The sequence below is a fragment of the Doryrhamphus excisus genome, linkage group LG3 (assembly GCF_037039965.1).
Source record: "Doryrhamphus excisus strain RoL-2023G ecotype Guam linkage group LG3, RoL_Dexc_Guam_v1.1, whole genome shotgun sequence".
Lineage (NCBI taxonomy): Eukaryota > Metazoa > Chordata > Actinopteri > Syngnathiformes > Syngnathidae > Doryrhamphus > Doryrhamphus excisus.
In genome coordinates, this window is record NC_136359.1 from 13,557,047 (window position 1) to 13,580,141 (window position 23,095).

Sequence of the window (23,095 nt, forward strand, 5' to 3'; positions counted from 1 at the left end):
GCATCAGAGGCCTTTGTTTTGAGATTAGCACAGAAAATGATGTAAACGCTTGAAATGAGATCTTAATGTGGAAAGTTTTTATGCTGTTATGCTGCTGAACATCTTTGGTAAAATATTTAGCAATGGACATGGATGTGCTTAAAATGTATTCTTTTCAAAGCTGACAGAATCAAATGTTCAATATCAACTCAGTTTGATACACCGCCTGGATGTGTTGATTCATAATAAATATGTATGACATGCTTTAATGGCTCTCTCAACCACTGTGACATGAGCTGAGAATGATGGATCTCTTCAGGCCTGCACAGAGTCATTTCACCAACAGCAATAACAGTGTCTAAAGCAATGCAGCGACCGCACGCAATTGTAAAAATACTTAAATTAAATGTTGCTCACTATTCACTCCACAGTTTGTAGTCATTTACACTAAAAAGATTGACTATCACTATCAAGTTTAGATATTTTCGCCAAAATCCATTTTCTATGGTGCTTATCCTCACTAGGGTGGCGAGGGTATGCTGGAGTCTATCCCAGCTGACTTCGGGCGAGAGGCGCAGTACACCCTGGACTGGTCACGAGCCCATCGCAGTTTTTTGCCAACATTTCACTTTCTATTTCAAAAGATTGGTTTTCAAATTGAACTTCTTGGTCCACATTGGTGTTTGATAACAGTTTACATTTTATGGCAAAGCAATTTACATTGGAAAAACTGGATGCAAAGGGTGACCATATTTCAATACCAAAACACAGGAAACAGCCTTGCAATGAGTGTACTCAAATATGCCTTATAATTTAAATCCTTTTAAAGTATGCCACCTCTGTATGGATAGAAAATTCACAGTAATCCCTCACCAATTTGCGCATTGACTTTTGCAGCTTCACTCTATCATAGTTTTATGGTTGAATGAGGCCCATTATTAGTCAAAAAATATGCATATTGAAGCAAATTCTACAATTTTCAAGCATGAAAAGTGGCTACATGAAATAAAATACATTAATAAGACATTCAAAGAGGTTGTGAAGGTATGTAGTACTCTGGTAGTACTCTGGTACACTGGTCACTAGGTTTTAGTAATGTTGAAATGTGGAAACACAAGCACCAGAATTGATCACAAGAACGGCAGGCTTTTATTGCAGGTTTGAATGATCCCAGGCACAATACTACACAAAGAAAATCCTGAATGAAAACACTGGCTATTGTAACCGTAATCCACTACCTAAACACTGGAACACATTTAACACACACCCACACAAGTCTTATTTTTCTGGTATTATGTCTACCATATTATAAAAGGTGACAATATGTTAGGTCATGTCTCTAATATTTCAAAAACATGTATTTAAAAAGACAGAAACAGGTTTTTTTATGCTGTAACTATGAAAATATTTGATTTATAAACAAGGAATCCTACTTTCAAGAACTTCACGGTCAGGTTTGGAACCAATTAACCTTGACAAATGTTTAAAAAATTAGCCCCTGGATTGTCACTACATTTTTGGCACCAGTGTCAACCCCTACTGGTCGAAAATTGTAACTATTATAACTCAAACCGGCCCAAATGTTTTTATTGTGGACTAGGCCACTCTCCAGTCAGTGACTGCGTGTATACATCCACCCAGATGTCCCCTATCCCCTAGAGCAGGGGTGCTCATTAGGTCGATCGCGATCTACCGGTTGATCGCGGAGGTGGTACTGGTCGATCGCGGCTTGACATTAAAAAAATATCATCCTTGCATCAATGCCGTCACTTGATTGATATACAGGGCAGCCATTCAGATGACAACTGAATGTTGCCCTTCGGGTGACCAATCAAATCAAACAACGTCTCTAAGTGCAGCAGAACTTACGATGTCAGCCTATCAACCATCCCCGTTACTTGATTGACATACAGGACAACCAGTCAGATGACAACTGAATTTTGTCACGCTCATGCGTAAACAGCGATGCAAAGTGCTAAGCTAGTCGGCGAATTGCGTCAGATTTTAAGCCCTCGCTAAAGTTTATGGTCACTAAAATGAGTGAAGTAGCTGGACCAAGTAAAAAGGCAAAAACATATCACTTCCATACGGAATGGGAGGTGGACTTTTTTTTTCAAAATGTCTTTTTCGAAGTGCGTTTGCCTGGCTAACCTGGCTATCAGCAGCTACTGTCCAGACTATGCATCCCTGGCTGATTCAATTCAGTGCAAGTCATCAATGTAAACTCAGGTAATTACAAAAAATGTTAATTGTTAATTATGTGTGTTTTGCAATATTGGCTCATTTGGTTATGTAAGGTACATCAACATACATTGTACGTACAAATAATCCTCAATACATTTGAAAATAAATAGATGTTTTGCATTTTTGTAGTGGGTAGATCATTTTGACTCGGTCATTTTAAAAGTAGCTCGCATGCTGAAAAAGTGTGAGCACCCCTGCCCTCGAGCCTATCCCAGCTGTCTTCGGGCGAGAGGCGGGGTACACCCTGGACTGGTCGCCAGCCAATCACAGGGCACATATAGACAAACAACCATTCACACTCACATTCATACCTATGGACAATTTGGAGTCGCCAATTAACCTAGCATGTTTTTGGAATGTGGGAGGAAACCGGAGTACTGGGAGAAAACCCACGCATGCACAGGGAGAACATACAAACTCCACACAGAGATGCCAGAGAGGGGAATCAAACCCGGGTCCCCTAGCTGTGTGGCCTGCACGCTAACCACCAGCCCTTATATTAATCAATATGTACTAAAAATCTGAGCTATACAGTAGATGCCCCCTTTTCACTCGGGTTAAGGGCAAAAATTTGCAAGAAATTGAGATGCCCATGAAAATGTCTATTTTGGACACAGGACTGCCTCCCAAAAAAGAAAGGAAATCACAGCTGTGAGGAAAACTACAGAAGAAAAGATTGTTTCCTATGGTAAAAGTGCACCAGTGGTTAATTAATTCCCGACTTGGAGGTTAGCTTGATGAACCTGCACAAAGAAATCTAACCTGGCAATCCCTTTAAAAAACAGTTTTGGGCAAGGTGGTCAAATGGTTACAGGTGGCAGCATGATGTAATTAGAAAAATGTGGACTTCACTGTGCTGTGTTCATGCAATTGTGTTTGTATTCAAATATCTCCACCGCCCCAGTGACGATAAAAATGTGATGAATGTAAATGGTGTAAATGGCATTCATGGTGGATTTTTATTTCCATTTGTAAACAAGCCTGTTTCATTGCAAAAATATCTGTCCAAGCTGCATTCGTGATTCAGTTGTCCTTGTCACTCCCCAGCAACATTTTAATCAAAATCTGATAAATGGTGTCTGGTTGGAGGTCATTCATGACATAAAAGAAAAATACCATGATATAATAAAAAGGCGGCCTCTTCACAGTGAGAAATCTGGATTGTGGGTTCAATCTCTGACATAGACCAACTTGTGATTCTAGAAGCCTTTGAATTCCTCAGAACAAAACAGATGTTTTAGCAATATCACTTTTAAAAGCAATACAGTCCTTCTTCGCTACACCGCTGTTACTACATCGCTAGGTTAATTGGCGACTCCAAATTGTCCATAGGTATGAATGTGAGTGTGAATAGTTGTTTGTCTATATGTGCCCTGTGATTGGCTGGCGACCAGTCCAGGGAGTCCTCCTCCTGTCGCCTGAAGACAGCATGATTGTGACCCGCGTTTTCTATAAGCGGTATAGGAATGGATGGATGGATTTGGCCACGGCTGCACAACTTTGACTACTTCTGCCTCTCACATGTAGAGTAGTTATGGATGGAGCCATCATATCCATCCTGAGCATCTGTAATGACATTCTACTCTTCTTATTGGATTTGGCAATGTGATCACAGTCTCTCACACAGCAGCAGTCTGGCCCTTATTGCACAGTCACCACGTGGAGAGCACACACACATACACACTCGCTACATAACTCTCTATGGAGAAGAGCACACTGGGATTATATGCTACAATATATGATGCTCACCACTACTGTTGCTTACCCTTCCTCCATTCTAATGTTGTTTGTCGGACTCAAAGGAAGGGCGACAATTTAATAAGGAGGTACATTTTGTTCATGCTTTCTGGAAACTTTGTTCAGACCCCTAGCAAAACACGAAAAGAAAAGGGTTACAAGTGCACAAGAACATGCAGGCTTGTTGCTGGCTGTCGGCAGCATGTAACACGGTGTGAGGTGCAGGGGAGAATCTGTGTTAATAAAACACAATGGAGAATGTGTATAATGCAGCACAAATATATGCATTATTTATTGTTAATATATCAGAATGGTAAAATTAATATTTCATTGGACCCGGGTTCCTGAACAGCCTCTGTGGCCACAGCAGGAGCTCGATTCCAAATTTTCAAATGAGAGGAAAAATGAAAGGCAAGAGAGCAAGAAATGAGGAGACGGAGTATAAAATTCACATGACAGGTTTGGTTATCTTGAATGCTAATGCAGGTTGTGTGCTGGCTGGAGTGACACATGGGTTCTTTTATTGATAAATGAAGCGCCACTATGCCGTAATACTACACATACAGTACATACACGTTTGCAGGAACCTGAGTGAAAGATGCTCTCCAAACGGTGCTGATGGAGACTGACTGTTTGGATTTGCCCCACATTACTCTCGCGCCTCATGGCCCAGCAGGTTTGCATGTTTATGACATATACATAGTGAAAAAAGCATTAGTCCTGCTGCCTGTGGTGATTTCAAATGGTGTGGGTGGATTTTTTATTTTTTTTTTTAGTTTGCAGGCCCTCTAAGAAACTGGGCAAAGTTTGAATATTTGAATTTAGAGTGTGACACATCAGGAGGCCTTCTTTAAATAAAACTAAACACACAATGCATGCACTTTTTTCTTTCAATTCAATCTTCTTTGCAAATATTTTACTATATTATTATATTTCCATAATGCCTTTGGTGGCAGAGATGTAGCCGCGGTTGTAGATAACACTGAAAACTCAAAGGGGGAATACAGTCCATTCTGTGACGCAGATTGACCTTCAAGAAATTGTTGCTATCTTGACACCTTTATTAACTCTGCAGAAAATGCCGTGTTTTAAGTAACATTTTAACACTTGTAACTGTCTTACAAGTTTAAATATAACAGAATAATGAAAAAAGTGATGCCTTCAATATACTTCAATAAGGTCGACAATATGACAATAATGTGTGATGGTGATTCAGGTTCAGAAGTTTTGTGAGATTTTGGAAGTGGTTTTCAAAAAGATCTTCACTATTCACTATTCAGTTGGCTAGAAGACTGGTGATAAACTGGAAAGCATCATTCCGCCACACCCGCAGTTTAAAGACATTCCCTATTTTTGATGACAATTAGGCTGTTCTTAATTAAATTTGAGCCTAATCTCTGACTCACTTCTGATTGAAAAGCACTGGCAAGCAAAAAGCTTGCTTATAGTTATGGGGCTAAATTACACCATGAGAATAAAACGTTTTATTTTTTTGACGTTTTGTCCTGTCCAGCCATTGGGGCAGATAGTATTGTTGATCTAAATGCCCTTACATGCTAAACAGATTTGCTCTGCCAGAATAAAACGTTATTAAGTTAATTATGTACTGAATAAGGGTGCTCCAATTGATCAGCCACCAATCGGGATCGGGCGATATCAGTGAAAACTATTGATGTGAACAACCATGTCTGCCGAGTCTGAGACTTCCTGTCTTTGTGAGAGTGATACAAGTTTTGCACCAAAAATATCTCACCGAGGTGGCACTTTAAAAAGCTTTAGATTGGTGTAAAGCCTCCCGTCCCCACCTGCTGTACTTGTGTGGGCACAATTTGGGGATGAGTACCGCCTCAGTATGGATTTGTGAGCATCCAGACACTACTTAGCACTTTTAGTGCAGGAGGAACTTTCGTTGTGTGCCGGGCTGAGTCAGACTCCAGATGATGTGTGGCACGCCATGAGTGTGACTATTATTCTGATAGTTGATCTTTTCTCAGATCACAGAAGAGGAAGTCGGCTGCATCTGCGTTTCAAAAGGCAGCGGATGCAGCCGGAGGGACCCAGCAGAGGTGGATGAACATACTTTTAATTCTGGTTTTCAGTTAATAATATGAGAAGACGAGAAATAAATGCATTGTGAAATACAAAACGTGAGTTTTGGACATCAGAATTTTGGTAATATTCTGGTAAAACAAGTATATTGACTTTGTATGGCTTGAAATTTATATTTTACATCATATAGCAAGTTTTGAGTGAACCTCAACTTTAAATTTTGACAACAGGTTCAAAGAACGTGTTCTATAAAAACATTCACATTCACACCTATGGACAATATAAAGCCCAACATGCATGTTTTTGGGACTTACCTTGAGGCTCCAGTGTACGCTATCATAGTACTTCAATCTTAATAATAAAATTCAGGAATATGCAGGAGGTGTTCGGTATATAATTTGGCCGTCATTCCTGTTTAAACCTGCAATTGAAACTCCACAGTCCGTCCACACAGTTAATGTTGAAGTGAAATATGACATAAATATATTCACTCCATATCTTTTTTTTGCTATACAAGCGCATGACAGACTTGAATATGAGCATGTTGACACAGACAGAGAACTATTTACTGGGAAGGAATCTAAAAGATTAATTAGAGTAAACATAAAAACCAGTAAATAGAAACTGAAGGCCAGGTGAGATTCAGAGCGCTGTATACAGTTATTCTTGAAAAACTCCGACATGGAATTCCTACTGAGTTTCTAAGAGGTACACAATTCATTATGTTTTTTTGGGAGGTTTCCTTTTCTCCAAAGAGCGAGTGCTTCCATTCACAGTTGCTGCCGCAGGACTGCATCCCCTCAGCCAATTAGAAAATTACCCAGCATTTGAAATACTGTTGAATGTCGTGCTGTATCAATTACTCTAAAAGTGACTTTTTGCTGTGCACGCAAATCTGCTGCCACTATACTAATAGCATTTTTTATTTACTGCTGTTAACAGTTACATCAAAGCTAAGTGAAAATGATATTAATTATTTGTACGCTTCTAAGAGTCCAGGTCTGAGCTGACATGTAAACAAATGGAACATTTTTTATAGAAATTCATCACGCTGATGAATATTACATTGATCGACTGAATTAGTGGCCACTAAATTATAACTTCTAAATGTAGATGTAGTGTTTGTGGGAAAGTAATGCACTGTATTTCCCCCCTTCACACTTCATTATCCATTTTATAATAAGGAAATGAACTTTAGAGTAGTCAGTGTACAGCTTGTATAGTAATATACTGGCCACTGTAAATGACTGAATACACAGCCATTATTGTCTGAATAACACAAGTAAATACCAAGAGTGCCTTGCCTACAGACAAGCATGGTGGCAGTAGTGTCATGCATCGCGCTGCTTGAGTGCTGCTGGTTGTGGGGAGCTGCGTTTTTTGGTTGTTTTTTTTTAAAGAAACATGAATTAAATCACCGGCACGGTGGTCTAGTGGTTAGCGTGCAGACCTCACAGCTAAGAGACCAGGGTTCAATTCCACCCTCAGGCATCTCTGTGTGGAGTTTGCATGTTCTCCCAGTGCAGGCGTGTGTTTTCTCCGGGTACTCCGGTTTCCTCCCACATTCCAAAAACATGCTAGGTTAATTGGCGACTCCAAATTGTCCATAGGTATGAATGTGAGTGTGAATGGTTGTTTGTCTATAGGTCCCCTGTGATTGGCTGGCGACCAGTCCAGGGTGTACCCCGCCACTCGCCCGAAGACAGCTGGGATAGGCTCCAGCACCCCCGCAACCCTCATGAGGAAAAAGCGGTAGAAAATGAATGAATGAATGAGGATGAATTAAATCAATTAGTTGCTGAAATATGAGGGTTGTGCTCACTTTTGGGAGCATTTTCCCAAAAATAGTTAATACATTAAAAACCCAATACTCTACCTAATAGAGCATCAAAATACAAAGTGAAGTAAATGTTACCTGCCATAAAAGTAAAACACTGCCAAATCAGATATCATAATGTAAAAGGTTAGATCTCATTTGTGACAAAATGTAACATCCTCTGAGATCAAATTTTCATTGGCTTAGTTGTCAATTTCAAATGTAATATAGTGCTCAACTCTTCATCCGATTTGTTATGACATTTATTATGAGAAGACATTGTTAAATGTCAGCTGTGTTCATGAAAAGAGTATCCGAATGGTTGAGGATAAAGAGAGGCAAAAGTTCAAATACAAATATAATGGGCAGAGATGTTTAATGTTCATCTTGATCAATTAACAAGCAGGAATGTGAGGCTGCAGAGCTACAGTATGTCTGACTGTCTGATCAGCAACATCAGAGCCCCCTAAGGAACAGTGCTTTCCCCATTCCTGTTTACCACCTACACTGCGAATTTTAAGTACTGTTCCAAGTCGTGTCATCTCGAACAATATTCTGATGACATGGCGATACCGTGGTGGTGTGGGGGAGGGTTCAGAGCACTGGTGAATGACTTCATGATGTGGTGTGGGGAGAATTATCTGCAGTGTGGAGAAGACAAAGGAGGTGGTGGTCAATTTCAGCAGGAAAAAGGCCACACCTTACACGGCATGAGAGCGGTTAGCGCACTGGCCTCGCAGCTAGGAGACCCAAGTTCAATTCCACCCACGGCCATCTCTGTGTGGAGTTTGCATGTTCTCCCCATGCCTGCATGGGTTTTCTCTGGTTTCCTCCCACATTCCAAAAACATGCTAGGTTAATTGGCGACTCCAAATTGTCCATAGGTATGAATGTGAGTGTGAATGGTTGTTTGTCTATAAGTGCCCTGTCCTTGGCTGCCGACCAGTCCAGGGTGTACCCCACCTCTCGCCCAAAGACAGCTGGGATCGGCTCCAGCACCCCCGCGACCCTCGTGAGGATAAGCGGTAGAAAATGAATGAATGAATGAATGAATGAATGAAGAAGGCCACACTCCTGCCTGTCTTCATTGCTGGTGTAGAACAGGTAACATCTTATAAATCACTTGGTGTCAACTTGGACTGCAAGCTTGAGAGGTCCACAAACATCGAGGCACTGAGGCGGCTATATTTCCTCAGAAGGTTGAGGTCCTTCAATGTCTGCAACAACCTGCTCTATCGTCTACTAGTCAGTTGTGGCCAGCATCTTTTGCTATCATGTGTTAGGGAGTTGATAGTTAATGTAAAGGATAAAAACAAGCTGAAAAAACTCATAATACCTGTAAAGGTCAAGTCGATAGTGGACATCAGGCTGGCTACATTGAAGAAGGTGATCAAAGACCCCTCTACTGTACCCTGGTCAATCCGAAGAACAAACACAGAAACAGATTTCTGCAGCCTCGGTGTCTAAAGGCTGCAAGTCCTTTCTGACAGAGGCTGTCAATGTGTATATTTATTTGGGATTTACATTAGGAACATACTAGTAACAAAGTGTTGGTAAAAGTGCATAGAGAGCTTGTGCAATATGAGGGAGCAACTCTGGGAACCTCTGTGTTGCCGCACATAAAGTAAGCATGTTTTATATTTAGGCCGTAGCCCAGGGATGAGTACAATCCCCAACTTGTATACATTGTGTATGCACTGACACGTGCAGAGAGGAGGGAGCACCTGGACGGAGGGGGGAACAAGAGACCAGGGACCAAACAGTGAGAGCGATGAATGGATGGAAGAAAAAGAAAGAAAAAGTAGTGAACCCCCACTCTTCCAACCCATCAGAGTAGAGCTCCAGGTTTGAAATGAGAACTATACACACTCCACAGCCGACCCCACAGGACCCCCAACAGGCCTCCAGGACTTGTGGACTGACATGCTGAACAAATCCAACGTCAGGTCCAAACATCTCCTCTTACAACCACTCATGCAGGTGGGGGGAGTGACAGCAAGAGTGAGGATATACGGATGAAGAGATGTGAAGCTGTAATGAGAATTGGGGAAGGTGAGGGAAATGAAAGAATGGGGGGAGGGAGATATTTTACTGGCAGCGATTAGATGCCTATACAAGTGCATGTGTGCGTGTATTGGAGAGCAGAAGGAAGGTGGATACAGAGAGAAGAGAAAATACTAAGGAAATAGACACAAACACAGCTGCCTTGAGATTATTGCACTTTTCTTCCCACTAAGTGGGTTTGCTGCGGTCCCTTTCTCTCTCTCTTTTTTTGTGCAAACATAGACGAGTTGGCCGCAACATTAGGTACACCCGGACAAGTCATCGGAATACTTAATTGTGATTGTGGCTTTTTTTTTATAAAAATGCATCAGCATGTGATTTTACCAATTTATTAGCAATACTTTCAGATTTCACTCAGATTTCATGGTTTCACTGTATAACATTCATTCATTCATTTTCTACCCCTTTTCCTCACGAGGGTCACAGGGGTGCTGGAGCCTATCCCAGCAGTCTTCGGGCGAGAGGCGGGGTACACCCTGGACTGGTCGCCAGCCAATCACAGGGCACATATAGACAAACAACCATTCACACTCACATTCATACCTATGGACAATTTGCAGTCACTAATTAAACAAGCATGTTTTTGGAATGTTGGAGGAAACCGGAGTACCCGGAGAAAACCCACGCATGCACGGGGAGAACATGCAAACTCCTCACAGAGATGGCCAAGGGTGGAATTGAACCCTGGTCTCCTAGCTGTGAGGTCTGCGCGCTAACCACTCGACCACCGTGCAGCCCATAAATATTTTTATTACAAATATATTAGGAATAAATCACACTGTTCATGGTTGAATATTGCCCGTTATTACTCCAAAAATATGCATATTTTGCCACCTTTTGCTATGCAAAATGTTGAAACTGTTGAATCCCTGATGTCACTTCCTGTATGCCTCTCTTTCATTTCTCCGGGGTAACACATTTATAGTAATGCACACAAGCATGAGTCTTATTTCTTTATTGTCTTAAATGGCTTATTTAAGTGTAAAGGAGACTATAGGGGTGTTATTTCATGTCTAGAGGGCTCTAATAAAGTTAAAACCCATATTTAGAAGGTTGTAAACAGTTTTGCTATGCTCTTTCTATCAAAATATTCCATGTGTAAATAAGGAATCCTAATAATAATCGTGTTGGTTAGCAAAGAACTACAGAGTCGATCAGTGATGATGTCATGGGGGTGAAGGAGCTGCAAGATAAAGACTTCTGGGTGGGAGTTGAGATCACATTTTGTAATACAGACACGTGACGAACATTGCTGGACTCAGGCAGTGTATTAATGTAACAACAAGACTGAGTCACAGACGCATGGGAGTCTTTCTTTAGGCACTCCACTCAATGATTCATGGGAAAACTGACTAGTTTGTGTAACTAACTTCAATATCATTCAAGTTTGTCTAATGAATGTGCCTTACAGGATCCAGTTGTATCTTGTAAACTAAGTATCGCAAGATATGGTGTTGGGTGTGTGATGTAAGATGGCTGAATAAAGAAGCAATGCTGGGAGTAGTCTGTACACATCTTTAATAATAGCAACAAGATTCAACATGCCAAAGGGTAGAATACAACAGTTTTTTAGACACCAAAATGTACGATAACAGAGAAAGTGTACAAGAACCGAAGCAAAATTGGTTGAAAAACTTCCACTCTATTTTGAATTTGTGAACTTTAAACATATGACTACAATAAAAATGTAGAGTAACATCCTCCTTAATGGCGAGAGTCATCATAAGATAAAGTGTGCCAGTGCGGTAGATTAATGCACACTATGATGGCTGTTAATAGTCCAATATGAACTAATAAAATGGATTCTGCCTCGCCTGTAGATATTATTTTTACAATATTGAACCACCGCTTGGTTGATAGCTCTGTACTGGTACTAATATTGAAACATATGAATTAATGTAATTAAATAGTAATTTAATAAGGGGTTTTATGAAAGGTTCAGCAATAATTCATGCACAAAAAAAGTGGTCAGGCCTTGCTAAGTTATGCATTTTGCCTAAAAAATATACTATTTTCAATTTTTCTTGTCTCAGAATATCTGGTGCCTCCGATTGCCTTTTGCATGTTTGTATTGATCCTTTTAACTCTGAATTTTTTATTGTTTTACTTGTTGGCCTTGAGTGTTGAGAAAAAAAAAGACATTCCTATAATGAAATGTATAAATGTATTGTGCAATACTGAAGTAATTGCAGATTACAGAGATGTACGTATTAGTCATAAAAGAATGCCAGGGTTTTGTCGGGTCTCTATCACAGCACGATGAACGCATGTTCTGAAAAAGACATCAGTGCAAAAATCCATGGGACGGAAAGACGCAGAGCTGGACAGATCGGACATGTCATGGAAAAGAAGAGTGAGGTGATTAATTAATGAGGTCAAGTATGTTGAAAGAAATGGCGCCTGCTTGTTGACGGTTGCATCTAATGGAAGGAGGTAATAAGAAGAGGTAATGGACAAACATGACGCTGTTGATTGGTTCTCGGAGAGGCCAAACGCTTCCTATCAACAGGAGAGCTCTTGTACTTTGCAGTTTGCTTTTAAAGCTCTGACCAGAGGGTTGAAATAGGGCTCCGTCTTCAAATTCAAGCGTTTCAAAGATAGTACTCTGAGGAGCAACAACAATCCAAAAGCATGGCCTTCAAATACCTAAATCCTTGTTGGCTTTCTGATCTTCCTTATTAGTTTGAAAGCCTAAACACCCTCTAGATATAGACAGAGTACACATAAGGGAAAATGATACCAGTATGGTGTATATTTCTATATTTGAAGGATTTTCAGAAGTGTTGTGTGTTTTTTTTTTTACTATCTTCACTTTCATCTTCAGACAACTAGGACACTCTATTGATACGAGAATACTTGACGTGTCTCTGCGTAGCGGATCGAGACAGCGAGGAGGTAAAAAAAAAAAATGTGGGAGGGTGAGGGAGAATGATGGAGGAAGAAAATCCCCAAATCCTAAAGTAGTGTATTCAAATGACAGCAGAATGCTTTGCGTGATGGAGCTTTAAATTCAATATCATATTTATTCTCACTAACTGTCTTCTCTCATTTTTCAATCCATATCTCGCCTTACTGCCTCATGTGAGTACAGCTGAAAGTCTCTCTGGAAGTTTTATTCTGATAGATACCTACACTCACCAGGTGTAATATACGGTTTCTTGAACATTATGAGATCCAATACTGGAAACGGTCTATATTTAAGATAGTAATGCTCAGCTTGGGCTGCACGGCGGACGAGCCTCTAAGCTAAAAGACCCAAGTTCAATTCCACCCTCAGCCATATTCCATATTGCGGAGCCTATCCCAGCTGTCTTCAGGCGAGAGGCGGGGTACACCCTGGACTGGTCGCCAGCCAATCACAGGGCACATATAGACAAACAACCATTCACAATCACATTCATACCTATGGACAATTTGGAGTCGCCAATTAACCTAGCATGTTTTTGGAATGTGGGAGGAAACCGGAGTACCAGGAGAAAACCCACGCATGCACGTGGAGAACGTGCAAACTCCACACAGAGATAGCCAAGAAGGGAATCGAACCAAGGTGTCCTAGCTGTGTGGCCTAGCTGTAATTATATTGTACCCAATGTGTATGTAAATGGCATGTTAGAGTGCACTGTACATTTCTGGTGAAGGTGCGTTTTCGTTCGCTTTACAGAAAGTGACTCTGGTGCTTTACAATTAACATAAAGCACAAGACATGCACTATAACAATGAAAAATGATAAACAATGTAATGTTTCCATAAATATGATGGCCTTGGAGCACCCACAGTGATCAGCAAGAATGTTCCAGAGGCTTGGTGCATAAAAGCTGAAGAAACCAAATTCCGCGGAAACCCCGGGGAACAAGCAGAGGGAGAGAGAGAGAGAGAGAGAGAGAGAGAGAGCGGCAGACTAGCAAAAGAGGCACCAGGAGTTGCACCTCTACGACTCGCAGCACCAACACCCTGCAGCACTCTGATGTAAACTACTGATGTTCCTGTATGAGCATTAGCTTGGACCAGGCCTCCGTGCAGGCCCACTTATCTCTGAATCACCTGGCTTATATTGAGCTAAACCAGCAACACAGACAAATCACAGCACAGTGCTGTCATCTGCTTATTCCTGATCGAGAAAGAAATTCTCCATTTTATTGAACTTTTATCTGTTTATGGGATAATCTCATTGGGGAGTAATGCATTTTACAAAATGTGCTTCCTTCATCATGGGCCCACCAGGTCAATAACCACCACAGCTGGAAAAGAGGAAACAAAGTGCTTGTGGTCCTTCTCCAATTGGTTATTTTTTGATCTGATATTATTTAGCTGATTTAGGGGCTGCAGCATGGTGTATATGGGTATCATCAGTTACAGTTCAGAAACATACCCTATTTTCCTCAAATGGGAATTGATGCTTACTTACTAAGGGTGCAGTTAAGGTTTTATTCAACTAAGTCCTTGGTGTTTAATTGAAGAAAGGAAAAAGGTTAAATGTCTCCCGATACCATGTCTGTCGTGGTTTCTGGCCTCAACGTCCATCCCCTCAAATACAAGAAATTGACTGCTGCACTGATCTGCATGTTAGAAGCATAGATCACTTGATGAAATTACCTTTTAACGCCTGATAAAATGATTGACAGCTGCAAATGATTTTTATCATGTCAAGTAGCCACTCAAAAATCATAAAGGCCAACATCAGTGCATCTGCTGGTAAGTAGGGTGGGGTATTGTTTCAGCACTTTTGAAGTGGTTCCAGTGCTTAAACTTGGCCTGAAACGTCACTTATATAAATAAAAAATTGTTTTAATTGTCCAAAAACATGGTGGACGTATGTTACTGTAAGGACCTGTTAGTGTTGTGATGTTGATGTCAAATTCTCATGTTCATGAGCTCACCTTGCTGTTAATGTTTTATCAGTGGATAAGGAGGAAGTGTTGTGGGAGGCAGAATGAGGTGGAAACAACTGTGCTCTGTCTTGGAATTGAGCACTCCTATTGCCAGTAAAGTTGGCAATAAACTATAAGATCATCATGTTCACATGATCAGACTCTGTGACACTGCAGTCTATAAGAACACTACATTACATTAGCAACTCCAAAACCTCCCAGAAGTAAAAACAAACGCTTACATGTGTAAGTCTTTTCATTCATTAATTTATTTTCTACCGCTTGTCCTCACAAGCGGGTCGCGGTGCCTGCTGGAGCCTATCCCAGCTGTCTTCGGGCAAGAGGCGGGGTACATACACCCTGAACTGGTCGCCAGCCAATCACAGGGCACATATAGACAAACAACCATTCACACTCACATTCATACCTATGGACAATTTGGAGTCACCAATTAACCTAGCATGTTTTTGGAATGTGGGAGGAAACCGGAGTACCCGGAGAAAACCCACGCATGCACAGGAGAACATGCAAACTCCACACAAAGATGGCCGAGGGTGGAATTGAACCCTTGTCTCCTAGCTGTGAGGTCTGCGCAGTACCCACGTGACACCGCCGTGCAGCCCCTGTGTAAGTCTATATTATTTCTTATTCAATATTGGGTAACATGAGTGTAAATGTGACTATAGGGGTGTTATTCCATGTTTAGGGGGCTCTAATAGTGTTAAAAACCTTATTTTCAAAGTCGTAAATAGGTTTGCTTGAATTACAAAAATATTTCAAATACAAAGAAGAAATCCGACTTTGCGGTCAGCTTGGTCAGCTCACACGGTCAGGAACCAATCAACCGAGATAAATGAAGGATGACTGTAAAACCAAACTTTCAAGGGGTTTGGCTCGATGCTCTATGCAGGTGAAAAAAATGTCTAGCGTAAGTCAATCCGAAATTAGGCAGCACTAACTATACTGTACCTCAATTTTGACTAATTTCGGTGCAAATACTGGCACCACAACACTAATATCTACTTATTTTATGTCGGCACCGGTGGCATTATGTTAGAGTTTCAGTATGCATCCCGACTAATAAGTGGAGTCCTTCCCGCAGTGTTTGATGTTGGCCTTATCCGTGCTTTTCCCAAGCTGGAGTGAACAAATGAAAACAAGCGATGCACCTCCACAGTAGCTGACCTACAGACATAAAGTAATTACTATTGTCAACACAGTGAGTGAAACAAGTCCCAACTTGTTTTTAAGAGACAGTGAAGGAACATGTGTTTGTGTGAGTCCACTGTTGCTTTCGGCCTACTGCTGCAATGAAATGGCACACCATTATCTGATCTCCTCAGCCAGCCATCTCATTTTAGAAATGAGATCAAAAACAAGTAATTAATATAGAATTATGACAAAGACAGAACTGTATAAAGAAAATGTTTTTTAAATGATCTTGCTGGGAGTTGGTCTTCATCACACCTGGACATTTGGGGATACAAAATAGATGAAAACAACATTCACACTGTTTTAACAGCAGTATTTTCACCACAGTTTGAAATCCCTTTTTTTCCAGGGTAATTATCCATTGTAGATGCCCATCCACAGATAATGACTGCCTCACCACTGAGCTAGGAAATTAACAGGGACCCTTCTATGCTGCAAGCACAATGGCAGCACTGCCCCCCATGTCAACGCTCAGCTAATTTTAACCAACGGGAGGGGTAGGAATGCTGTTGTTAATACTTTCCTCCTGCTTACGAGGAATAACACCATTTCATTCCATGTATGATATCATCTGTTAGGCTCAAGAAGAAGACATTTAATGGAAAAATTGCACAGGGAGCCGTAAGGGAATGCCAACAGTGCCCCCTTGTGAAGCTCATATGCAACTTTATCTGCCTTGTGATTGAGTTTGGAAACTGTACAAGGCCCAATTAATTTGTTCCCACTGTCAAAATGCTGCATGTGGGTAAGTGATGAGAGAGGATCAAGTCAGACAACTTAAATGTGTCATGTGGAGTGAGGTTATCTTATGGAAGCAGACAATGGGCATGTTAGGTCGAGGGATTAAAAGATAGGAAGAAAATTGCAGCGTGATTAAAGTGCAATCACGAGCCGGTGTTGGATTTTTTAAAGTGCATTAGTGCAGCAGAAGCTGAGTTTAATTAGCTTAGCGGGTATTAACACATTTGTTTAGCCTGTTGCCATAGTGCTTACAGAGGCTTAATTATATCATAGTCATTTTTCACCAGGCTGGTGTATTTGGAAAGTCATAACTTCTAACTTATGGACCTCACCAATAATTCAAAAAGGAGCCACTTGTTGAAACCATCAGTTAGCTAACATCCCAATGTACAAATAGTACACAAGTAATCTTTAGGAGAAACTAATAAGATCATCATCGCCTGACTGGGCCCCTCCAAGGCAGAGTTTGGGTTGTATTCTCTTCACGCTACTTCAACAGCGCCGCAGTTTATAGCTCGGTTACACCTCATATAATCCCTATTAACAGATGCTTAAGACTCCTCAAAGCAGTTAACTGTTGTTAACCTCTGATGTGCAAACCACATGGTGAGATGAATGGCTTTATTTGTGAAATGTGCAACACACAAACACACATAACACAGACAGACAACACCTGGAGGACAAGGCGGTGAGATCAGGGTGACTTTGGCTGTATTCAGTATGAGCCAGCATCTCAGCGTGCCTCCACACACTCCCACATCAAAAACTTAAATCATCGGCTCACCACTTCTCCTATTAACTGCAAGACTTTAATAGGATTACGTGAAAATCTCGTCTGAAAAGTAAAAGGAGGGTGAAACACTAGATGGAAGCTGCAATCAAAGACTCTGGAAACATGGCGTATACGCGTGCACTTTTTCCAAGGGGTCAAGATGAAACTTGTGCAGTGTTGGATTTAGATTAAGTGTTCAATCCCTTTATTCCACTGAAGACAATGCTTGTACTCCGATGTTGATGAATGAAATACTCATCAAACTGCAGCTTAGAGGAGTAGAGGGTGTTGAATCAATACAACAAGCCAACTGTTTGTGTCTCTATCATTCTCAGGGTCTCATCAGCATCAGTGTCTCAGTATCCATCATGAGGTATGTGTGCATGTGTATGTTTGGGACAGACAACTTCATTGTCCTCATGCAATCTGACAGGCAGTTACTGTGTGCCCTGACCACTCACTGCCAGGCTTATTTATATGCTGTGGGTGAGAGACAACTTAGTGAGAGCAAATTGGCTTTGCACAGAGAGAGACAGCCATCGCTGCTTTGAAGTGAGAGTATTTGTGTGTGTGCGAGATCGTGTGTGTGCATCGCTTGCAACAGGCAGGGCAAGTTGTGTGTGTTGATGCCAGAGGACAGTATAAATCAAAATCTATGTTTGGATATGCCTTATTAACGGTACTAACAGTGCCCAACCGGATCCAGCAGATGGCTCTCTGCTTGTGATTGATTGTGAATAAATTAACTTGTCACATAAACCTTAATTTCCTTAGTATGCACCCGCCTGACTTACTTACTGTTACTGCCAACTCTCCCTGTCCTTTCTGTGATGTGTGTGGGCAGCAGAGCTCTTGCGCCCCAAAACCACAACGGAAACACAAAGTACATGATGTTCATACCATAAATGCTCCAATTAACCGCCGAGTCACCTATAGTCACCGGGTGTGTGGCCTTGGTCTATGCATGTCACACTTGCATGCATGCTGGTGTTTACAATTAACTTAGCACTAGTAATGCTAACAGCATTATTACAGCATTGGTTCTTTTGCTGCTGTGTTGTGCAATATACTTGATCTATTGAAGTTGTGAAATAAGATAAGATAAGCCTTTGTTAGTCCCACAAGGGGAATTTTTTTTTCACAGCAGTGAAAGTACAGTGCCACATAATAGTATACAAAGCACACAACAGCTAAAGTGCAAAAACAGGGTTGGTTTATTGTACCGTCATTGTCCGGGATTTTTGGAGCAGTTTATATTATGGAACTGCAGGAAGGAAAGACCTGCGATATCTCTCCTTCACACACTTTGGATGTATCCTCCTGTCACTAATGGAGGTCTATAGTGTTTGTTGGAGGGGGTGGGAGTCTTTGTCCATCATGGAGGACAGCTTGGCTGTCATCCTCCTCTTACTCACCTCCTCCACCTGTTCTAGAGGACAGCCCAGGACAGAGCTGGTCTTCTTTATTAGTTCAATCTCTTCCAGACGACACCATAGAAAATGGCAGAGGCCATCACAAAAGGTGTTCAAGAGTGCCGCCTGCACCCCAAAGGACCTCAGTCTCCTGAGCAGACTCTGACCTTTTTTGTAAAGTGCTTTTTGTGTTGTCAGTCCAGTCTTGCTTAGTACTTATAAGATGTCATCATCTCAACGTCCCTTCCCTGGATGTTCACTGGCGATGGGGTTGTGGGGGGCGCTGCCGAAAGTCCACAAACAATTATTTGGCTTTGCCGGCATTTATGAGGAGGTGGTTTCGCAGAGAACAGTCTCTGACACAAGGTCCTGAGTCCTGTTATGCTCCGACTAGGGAGCACCCTGGCTTAACTTGAACCCTGGGTTGTAACAGTCCTCACATGCTGTGGGCGGTTGGTGAGGTAGTCCACAATGCAGTATGTGAGGTGAAGGTCCACCCCTGAAAGAACTGCCCAGGCCCAGGAAGATGCCAGATGACAGAGCCTTCAGGTGACTCAATGTGTGTCAGGGCTCGATGGTGGAGGAAGATAATAACGTCGTCTAATCTAATATCTAAGGAGTTTTCACATTTAGAAAATAATAGCTTCCCATTGTCGCATGCTTCCAATCAACAACCCGCCTTTTGCAGTTCAAACACAAAGGCTATAAGTACAGTAGGATTGCTATTTTTACTTTAATGGTGCCCTTTTATGCTTTTACCACTTTCCTGACCTACAAATTTTGTTAGAATGTTGTATTCTTGTGTTAAATGATGCCAAAGTTTCACATAATGAGCCCTTGGAAGAAGTTTAGGATGGCTCTGAATGCTCGGTTCCAGAGAGTTTTTTCAAACACCGGCTCACTGTGATGTCACATGACTTCCTTATTTGGGTGTTCCGAGGGACAAGCTGTACAAGCTGAGCGGATGTGCCCGGAGGCAATCCGTGTGTGGAAAAATTTAAATAGACCATTTTGGAAATCCAAGGAAACACAGTTGGAATAGGTGCAGATTCTGGAAGAGCTAGAAAGCTATGAAAGCTCTGTGCGGGTTATTGTGTGTAGCTGCTCTATAAAACTCCACAACTCAATGGGGACGGAAAAAGGGACAGACAATTTGCATCATAGGTCCTCTTTAAATGACAAATCTCGTTTCAAAAGGAGGTGACTGTTTGTCATTCATTCACAAACACACTCACAGTCTGCTCTCTTTTGAGTGCTATTATTGTCATATGTTTCTTGAGTCGAAGTGCTCACTGTAAGTGAGGCGTCCTTACAGGTCAACAAGGAGGTGGATCTTGACATCTGTCTTACTAGACTTGATGTTGCGCAGCGCTCTAAGGGTTGCAATTGCCTCAACCCCTCCCGTAGCAACCGCCTAACAGAAGGTCTCTGCAGTGCGAGACTGCCTGACTGTCCTTTTTGCTGCTGTGGCAGAGACAGCCATACATCATAGGCCAAGTGTGTCCTCTGAGGCCATGACACACAAAAGCTAACATAATCAATGGAGTCTTGCAGCCTTTCCTTTGCCTATTCAGCCTGCTTTTCTCACTCCACCTTCCTCCCTTTTGCAGCGAACCATTATACATCTCTCTCTATAACCTGTGCCAATATTATCTCAGAGGTGCCTTAAGTTAGCCCCAGGTGAACATGCAGATACATGCCAGAGCTGTCAGCCTTGACAAAAGAATAAAGAAAAAGGATGTTTTCAACCGAAAGAAACAACCATGGCTTGAGGATTACCGAAGGCCATTCAGCTTGTTAGTGCAGCTGCACCTACAAAACACAAATGCATGCTTTTGCTTTATACAACAGCTGAGCGTTCCCGCTCCGGAAGGGTGAACATTGCCCAAATATATGGTTTAAATGATGGAGGGCCGTCACACAGCGGTGCAAACGCTATTAGAGAGATGGAAGGAGCACCAGGGAGTAGTTAGAGGTAATTAAACTGGGGCGTCAATGTCACTTGTTTACGACACTAAAGAGCAGCACTTTCATGGGGCACAGAGGCTCGTCTTTTACTTATTATTGTCAATTAATGGGAGGAAGTTCTCCCAAAAAGGCTTTGGATGTTTATTTGGAGCAACACAAGCGCTCATGGAAATATTTCCCGAGGAGACAATTGTCACATTTGGCTTGATAAGTTCATTTTAGTGTGAGATGAGAAAAAGCCAACGATATTTAATTTTAGGATTTGTTCTTATTAGATTATAGTTACGATACCTCCCCACTAATCGTGTGTGTCGGTGTGTGTGTGTGTGTTGACATTGATTTGGCTGGGTCAAAAAAATTATGCAACATTATGCATGATCCTTTTATTCAGCAAAGTATTGATCTTCCTTTGTACATTGGATTTTGTGTGTGATGGGGGGTTGTGAGTGGAAATACCAGGAAGATGAGGCTGTGTGAAGAATAGCATATATACTAGGCAAGGGCTAGCTGAACAACGCTGACACAAAAGTCAATAAACTGCTGGAGCCTATTCTCCATCTGCTGTCTTTGGGAGCATGTGTCAACATAAAGAATATTTAAAAAAGATAACCCCCGCCATTGCAAAAACGGACAGAGGAAAGAATAAAGAGCAAATTACACATATTTGTAAACATGTAATTACATGACTCTTGAACATGCTTGTATGCTTCGCATCTCTCCATTTTCTTGCATTTTCCTAGTTTCAATTTGGAGTTCAATCTGCTGTACAATGGAGAAAAATAAATTCATATTATCATTTTCTCAGTATTTCAAATGAATACATTTGACAGAAAATAATTGAGAACTATTGAGTTAAATGAGGCTGCACAGTGTCAGAGTGGTTAGCGCGCAGGCCACAGAGCTAGGAGACCCAAGTTCGATTCCCCCCTCTGGCAATTTGGAGTCAACAATTAACATAACATGTGTGTTTTTGGAATGTGAGAGGAAACCGGAGTACCCGGAGAAAACACACGCATGCACGGGGAGAACATGCAAACTCCACACAGAGATACCCGAGTGGGGAATCAAATCTGCGCGTCTGCACGCTAACCACTCGACCACCGTGCAGCCACAAATATAATAGAAGAAATTGTGTAGTTGGATGCAAATTACATAGGCTTATCCATTATCCAAAATAAAAGGGTGAGGTGTAATTTTGAGACAAATTGGCACAGCAAAGATTGAAGGAATTCTGCAACAACTCTCCCAAAACGTGCCCTGACAGCAAAGACAGAAAACGTCAACTTCTCAGCCAGACAATCCGTCTAATTCCAAACTTGATATTCATTGCGAGACAGTGAGAGGGGGAAAACTTTGATACTTCTAATTGCAATGCAAGAGTTGAATGCAGTTTTAGGGAGAAAGATTAGGAGGGAGACTGGGAGAAAAAAAAGAGACAGTTGAAAAAGAGGCGACATAAACAAGAGAAGATATGCAGGCGCTGCGGCAAAATGATGGACACACAAAAAAGAAACCACAGTTAAAAAGGATGTACTCGCGCTTTACATCATTTTCTGCCAAGATTTGTCCATTGGGGTTCTAAAATGCACTGCCATTCATTCCTGAGTTTCATAAGCAAACACCAAAACAGACCAACCGCTGACTTGTTATATGCACGTACATCATGTGTGTTAGTTTCACTTAAATATCACATACACCTACACCCCAGATATACTAAATATCATTTAAAATGTGGTCGGGGAGGCATTTCCTACAATCATTAATCTGTCCACTAATTTGCCAAGCTCCAAAGCTCCATAGTCCCCCATATTGTGATTCACACCAAAATATCTACATTTTTTGATCAGTCTTTTATATTTTGTAGAACCTGTAGGACACTCTTGTATTTTTTTCCAAGTGTTCTGACCATTTTTGGTGGAGTTTTTTGCACAAATGCCGAAAATGGTCTCATCTCGTAATGTTAAAGAAACCTGGATCGGGTTCACCCAAAAAATTTCATTCTTCCATACCCGATTTCCGACAATTCCTGAAAATTTCAACCAAGTTGCACATGGCAGAGGGAAAAGTGAAGAAAGTACACAATGACACTTCTTGTAGCATTAGCATTAGCATTAGCATTAGCATTAGCATTAGCATTAAATCTACAGACACACAAAATTGGTCAGTTACCAAAAGGACTTACTTAAAAACACTTCAAACCTGCTTTATTCCAGGATCAAGGCTACATTTTTTG